This window comes from Camelus bactrianus, chromosome 35 (genome assembly GCF_048773025.1).
Source record: "Camelus bactrianus isolate YW-2024 breed Bactrian camel chromosome 35, ASM4877302v1, whole genome shotgun sequence".
Taxonomy (NCBI): domain Eukaryota; kingdom Metazoa; phylum Chordata; class Mammalia; order Artiodactyla; family Camelidae; genus Camelus; species Camelus bactrianus.
The window spans coordinates 29617416-29624228 of record NC_133573.1 but is presented as its reverse complement, the minus strand read 5'-3'; the positions used below and the strand labels follow the sequence as shown (position 1 = coordinate 29624228).

At 41.6% G+C, this 6813-nt stretch overlaps 1 pseudogene; it reads right to left on the bottom strand.

Annotated features, from left to right (window-relative positions):
* Nucleotides 1-1695: 1695 nt before the first annotated feature.
* On the bottom strand, nt 1696-6327 carry LOC141576010 (importin subunit alpha-1 pseudogene; annotated as a pseudogene).
* Nucleotides 6328-6813: the final 486 nt, after the last annotated feature.

Sequence of the window (6813 nt, the reverse complement as noted above, 5' to 3'; positions counted from 1 at the left end):
ACAATATGATGCTTCATTTTGAATGTTATAGAAACTTACATAAATAGAATTCTACTGTGTGACTTGCTTTTTTGCTTAACATTATGTGTTTGAGAATCATTTGTATTGATAAAGAGGTATTTCATTACTATTCGTTCCTGTATATATCTATAGTTTAAATAAACCACACATTATTTTACATTTGCCTAAAAGTGGACATTTGGACCCACTTGTTTTTATCTTTTTGCCATTATGAGTGATGTGGCTACAGACATTCGTAAACATTCCTCTGAGGACCCATGATTCTCTCCACAACGAGTACTGTCAAACTCGGTGTTTCCTTGCAGTCTGCTCAGAAAGAAAAGCTATCACCCTTTAAGCTGGACTTGTACTTTGCTAGATACCAATGAAAGTGAACATCTATTCACATATTATTTCCAGGCATTTGTTTAAAGTATACATTTCAATGACTTTTGATAGTTACTTACACTCATAAAACCACCACCACGTTAAGATACAGAGCATCGCATCTCCCCCAAAAGGTTTCTAACACTCTGGAACAGCCTGTAGGTCCTTTAGTACCGGTGCAAGACAACCACCACTGTGAACTGGCTTGTATCTTACAGAATATGGAATCAAATACTGTGTGCCCTTTAGAGTTTGCTTTCTTTCACTCAAAATAATGATTTTGAGATTTATTTAAGCTGCTATGTGTATCGGTAGGTCTTCCCTTTTTATTGCTGAGTGGTATTCCATTGTATGAATATGCCACTTTTTGCTTATTTATTCATATAATGACAGACATAGGTTGTTTCTTGATTGGAGCTATTGCAAATAAAGACGTTAGGAATATAATATACACGCTTTTGTGTAGCCATCCGTTTTCATCTCTCCTCAGCAAATACCTAAATGTGAAGGGCTGGGTTGTATAGTAGATGTACATACTTTTTAATACAGCTGAAAGGAAAACCTGTTTGTCCAGACTCACAGAATGCTTTTGTACTCCAAGTGCGTGGATGTTTTTCCCACCCCAAGCAACAAAGCAACTCTGCAGTTCTCTGCAGGCACTGACTGGGTATAACTCAATTCTGACACTATCTACCCACTATCTGACCAACAGGTTAAGGCCTCAGTCCCATAAGACTGCCCCCGCCACCAATTCAGATGCCAGTTTTAGGTCTAGGTTGTCACATGTGCTTCTGATACATGGGCTATAGATGAGAGGTTCCCATGACCCCCTCCTCAGGTTTGATGACTTGTTAGAACTTACACAACTTAGGAAAACAGCGTACTTACTAGATTACTGGTTTGCTATAAAGAACACAAGTCAGGAACAGCCTATAGAAGAGACGTACAGGGCGCAGAGCTTACATGCTTCTTCAGGGCACGGCACCCTCCCACCCCAGCACCCCTATGTGTTCACCAACCCTGATGCTCTCCAAACCACGTTCCTTTGGGGTTTTATGGAGGCCTCATTACATAGGTGTGACTGATTAAATCATCGCCTTTGCTGATTAACCCGGCCTCCAGCCCTCTCAACTCCCTGGAGTTCTGAAAGTGGGGTAGAGCTTAAGTTCCAAGACTCTAATCACCTGGTTGGTACCCCCGGCAACCAGCCCCCATACTTCAAGTTTTCCAAAAGTTACCTTGTTAGCATAAACTGAGGCTTAATTTAAAGGGCTTGTGAAGAATAAAAAGACAGTCCTTTTTCCTTTATTTCACTTATCACTTGGGAAATTACAAGGGTTTTAGGATTTCTGGGGACCAAGGTATAGGGACCAAGACCAAATGTAAATTTCTTATTATAAATCACAGTATCACAACAGCTTTATGAAGATTCAATTCACACAGCATACAGTTCACCTACTGAAAGTGTACAATTTAGTTCTCTTTCTTACATTCACAGAATTGTACAAACATCCATTTGAAATATTTTGATCACTCCAAAAAAGAAAATGCTGTATCCATTAGCAGGAACTCTTCATTTCCCTCAGTTTTCCCAACTCTAGGCAACTACTTATCTACTTTCTATCTCTATAGATTTACATACTCTGGATATTTCATATAAGTGGAATCATATGTGACCAATAAGTGATCTTTGTGACTGGCTTCCCTCATTTAGCATAATATTCCCACAAGTTATAGCAAGTGTCAGTTCTTCATTCCTTTTTATTGCCTAGTAATATTCCACTGTGCAGATACATCACACCTTACTTATCCATTCACTAGCTGATGGACATTTGGGTTGTCTCCACTCTTGGCTATTCTGTATAGTGCTATATGAATATTCATGTACAAGTTTTTACATGAATTAATGTTTTTTATTTTCATGGATATTTATCTAGGATTGGAACTGATGGGCCATATGGTAACTCTAGGTTTAACATTTTGAGAAACTGACAGACTGTTTCCTAATGTGGCTTCACCATTTTTCATTCCCATCAGCAGTGCACGAAGTTCCAATTTCTCCACTTATAGGTGGAACTTGACCTTTAAAAATCTGCCAAAGAATTTTCCAAAGTGACTGCGCCATTGTACATTTGCTCCAGGAGGGGAGGAACTCCAGTTTCTCTGCTCTCTGGCCGACTTTTGGTATGAGGTCAGTATTCTAAATTTTACCCATTCTAATGAATGAGTGGTGGTGTCCCATTGTGCTCTGAACCCAAATCTCTCTGGTGAGTAGTAATGTTCTCACATGCTCTTCTTTTTCTCTCTTTAAAGTGGAACCATGGGCCAATATTTTTAAAACATTGTTCTTTTCTTAAAGAAACATTTAATACTGTAAACTCTCCTGTAAACACTGTACGCATCCCACCAATACTGATGTCTTTTATTTTTCTTACATTCACTGCAATATTTTCTAATTTCCTTTGTGATTTTTCCTTTGACTTAGGAATTGTTTAGAAGTGTGATGTTTATTTTCCAAATATTTTGGGGTTTCCAAGATAACTCATTATTATTGATTTCTACTTTAATTCTGTTGTGGTCAGAGGCCAAATTGTGTATGATTTCAAATTTTCCAAATTTACTGAGACTTGTTTTATGGCCCAATATATAGAGTTTTTACCTTGATAAACATACCACACATACTTGAAAAGAATATACACTCTGGTTTAGGGGCATAGTGTTCTAACATCAACTAGATCATAGTAAGTAATAGTTAATCAGACCCTCTGTATCTTCATTAATTTTTGTCTAGCTGTTCTATCAGTTGCTAAAAAAAAAAGGATTTTTAAATCTACTATGTGGAATTTCCTATTTCTCCCTTTAATACTATTGATATTCTCTTCATGTATTTTGAGGCTCTCTTACTAGGTTCACACAGATTTACATTCGTTATGACTTCCTGATGAATTAACACTTTTATCAATTTGGAATTCTCTTATCCTTGACAACAATTTTTGGTCTTGAAATTATACGTGTTTGCTGTTAACACAGTGACTCCAGCTCTGTAATGCTTTCTGTTCAGATAGCTTTTTTTCCCCATCCATTTACTTTCAACTATTATGTACACTTAAATCAAAAACAAATCATCTTTTATAGACAACAAACAGTTGGTCCTCCCTTTAGCATCCATCCTGATATTCTCTGCCTTTTAAATGAAGTGTTTAGTCCATTAACTTTTTTTTTTTTTGGTGAAGTAAAGAAAAGGGTGGAATTTAATGACCCACTGAAAGGAGAAGCTTCATACAGTATGTGTAGTTTGGAACTGTTCAAGTATAGTTTCTTTTATAAAAAGTGTCACAAAAACAAACCCCATTTAAAAAGAGTTCTTAGCAGAGAAACAGCGAGACACGTTCATGCCAAGCAAGCACACGGCAGACACCTTTACACCTCAGCTGTGCAGTTTGGAGGCTGAAGGTCCCAGCAGTGCCGTCCTCAACATGGACTGTGCAGCCTGTGGAGGCAGTTTTTGGCACATTTTGATCTTCCTCTACAGAAGAATACTTCTCAACCAAATTTAACAAAGCTTTGTACACAGGCTCATTTTCACGGTTTTGTAGAGCTTCAGTTTTGCCCAAACTTCTACATTCCTCAATCATTATACTAAGTTTCTCAGTTTCACCTAATTTCTCAGCAGCCTGAAAGATATTTGAAATGCCATCCAGAACAACTGGTATCTTTCACAGTGAAGAGATCCATCAATGGTTCCATCAGGTCACAATGAACAAGGTATGCAATCTGTTCAACTGTGCCACCACTTGTACACTTGGCCACGGCACACACAGCTTCCTTTTGCATCTCAAGTCTGCCTTAGGGAGAACACCAACAAGAAACGGGGCTAATGCAAGATTTACAATGGACTGTAGTGGGTCCTGGCGGCCAGCGTGATGTTTAACACTGTCCACTTAGCTCCCTTCTGAACATTAGTTTTGGAACCTGTTAGCAGGCTGCGAAAGACGGCAAGTGCTCCCTCATCTATTACAACCTGGGTCTGTTCCAGTGACAGTGTCTCCTGTGTCTCTTAGTGCACGAGTCACAATTGGCAATTCAGTAGCTCTTGAAAGCTTCACAAGTTGGGGTACCACCTCTGTCCTCACAACCACTTCAGTCCGTCCATTTGGACCACCAGTAAGGTAGGAAATGGCCCAGCAGGCATCCGCTAATACTTCTGGTCATCAAGATGCAGAAAACAAACCACAGCATGAAGAGTCTGCTCAACAGCATATGAGCTGGGTGCAGCATTCTTGCTGCGACACAGGTTTAAGCACGTCCAGGTAAGACACATATCCAGATGACTTACCAGGAACCGCAAGAAGAGCCAACAGCAAGTCAGCTGCACCGCACCTGAGAGCCAAGTCCCGGAACCCTGAACCGCCACCTGCAATGCTTCCCAGGGGCCCCACAGCCTGGTCCCTGATGTCAGCCCGGGGAGAGGCCGACAGAGAAGTGATGCTGGGACAGCACCACCGTCTACCCCTGCCGCGGTCTGTTCTGATGTCCCGGAAGCAGCGTTAGTGGGGGAACAAGCAGATTCAAACTGAATGGAACTACAATCAGCTCTGCCCAAGAAGGACACAAATTTTGGAATCAAACAAGCCCAGATTATGTTGTCTATAGGGGCGCTGTTTTCCCCTAGAAAGCAGATTTCTAGCAGCTTGAGTCACTTGGAGCTGCCTTTCCAAATTGTTGCTATTTATGCCTTTGACAATGTCATCAACAGACCAATTTATAGTGCCCTGGTTGTCGCAGTTTTCCTGCAGTGAGAAGCAGCGTCATCAGGAATGAGGCAGCGTCATTCTCCTTTTCAGCATGTGGTCGGCCTTCTTAGCTTTCTTCAGCTCCACATTAACTGCTGCTCCGCACTGCTTCATTTCTGCACTGCCTTTCCCCATGTTCTTAAGGCCAGCAGCTGGTGAATGAGCATTCTCATGGATGGCCGTGGTTCTGAGACAAAGGCAGAAGCTACACAGCAGGCTCAGGCTTCCACAGGAGGTGGTGCAGCACCCCAGACACCCAAATGCTTGCCAAGTAAACTTCGCTGACTTCCAGAGTCGGGCTAGAGCTTGCTGGGTCTGCATGGCATTGCTCAGTCAAGGACCTCAAAGTGCCTCTTAGCCTGATTAAGAGACAAAAGATGGAAATCTTCCTTCTTTTTATAAATAAACAGAAACAGAAAGTAGCTAGCTGGCATAGTCAGTATGGACCCTGAAGTAAAACTGCTTGACTTTAAAACCTGATTTTATCACTAAATAGCTTAAATGATCAATCCTTGGGAAATTATTTGACCTCTTTAGGCTCCAATTTCTTATTTTTAAAACACTGGCAATAATGCGCTCATTCACACCTGAAGAGCTGCTATAAAATTTAACTGAGAAAATAGGTGGCATGTACCTTGCAAGATGCCCAGCAGAGTGTCATATGGGGCCTTGAACTGAGACCCAGTTTGAGTCCTGGGTCTGCAGCCCTTCAGACCCTGGGTGACCAACCATCTGGGTGACATAACTTTTTAGCTAACCAGATAAAAGAGAATCCTATAAGGGTAAAAACTAAAAACTGGCCCACACATTCCCATGCCAAATCCGTCTTGACTTTCAGGCCTATGAGTGGAGATTCCAAAACCATTTTCACACGTTTCCTTGTCACTGGGATTACTCAGGCTACCCGGCTTCTGCCAAGCAGGCAAAATCGATGGAGAAGTGAGTGAATAATAGATGAGAGCCAAAAGTCTCCTTGTAAGCATGGTGGTGAAGGTGTCTTCTCAGTGAGGATGCAGTTCCTAGTCCAAGTGATAGTAACCATGGCAGCAATGTGGCGACAACAGTGGGTATGGGGATTCCCCTCTTGGTCCAAGCTGAACAGCTTTCAACCCATGTGTTTTACCTCTTCAGAAAACTGCCTGACCTATCTAATATCTTTGTTCATTCACTCAACAAATATTTGCATTGCACCTACTATGTGCTCCATACTGCTTATGCGTTTTGGAATATATCATCAGAGAAAATAGGTGCTAGCATTATAGCAGGTGAAAACAAATATAAATGTGCAACAGAATAAATAATTGTAACAGTACAGGAGAAGGCGGGAAATACTCTGGGAAAACAAAAGGTAGAATCAGAAAGAGGGATCTGGTGTGTCAGAAAAGGAGAGGGCTCCAAATGTAAACAGGGGGCTGGTCTGTCATGGAGCAAGTGAGATTCGAAAGGAGCCTGAAGCAGGGGGAGAGAGCCCAACGTGGATGTCCTGGGGAAGCTCACTGTGAGAGGTAAGTGCCACTGCAAGGCTGGAGGGCAGGATTCACCTGCCTTGTTCAAGGAATCGTGGGAGGCCAGTGTGGTTGTGGTAGGGTGAGCCTGGGATGGGTTACATGCAGCTTCTCTGAACAGGCACCTG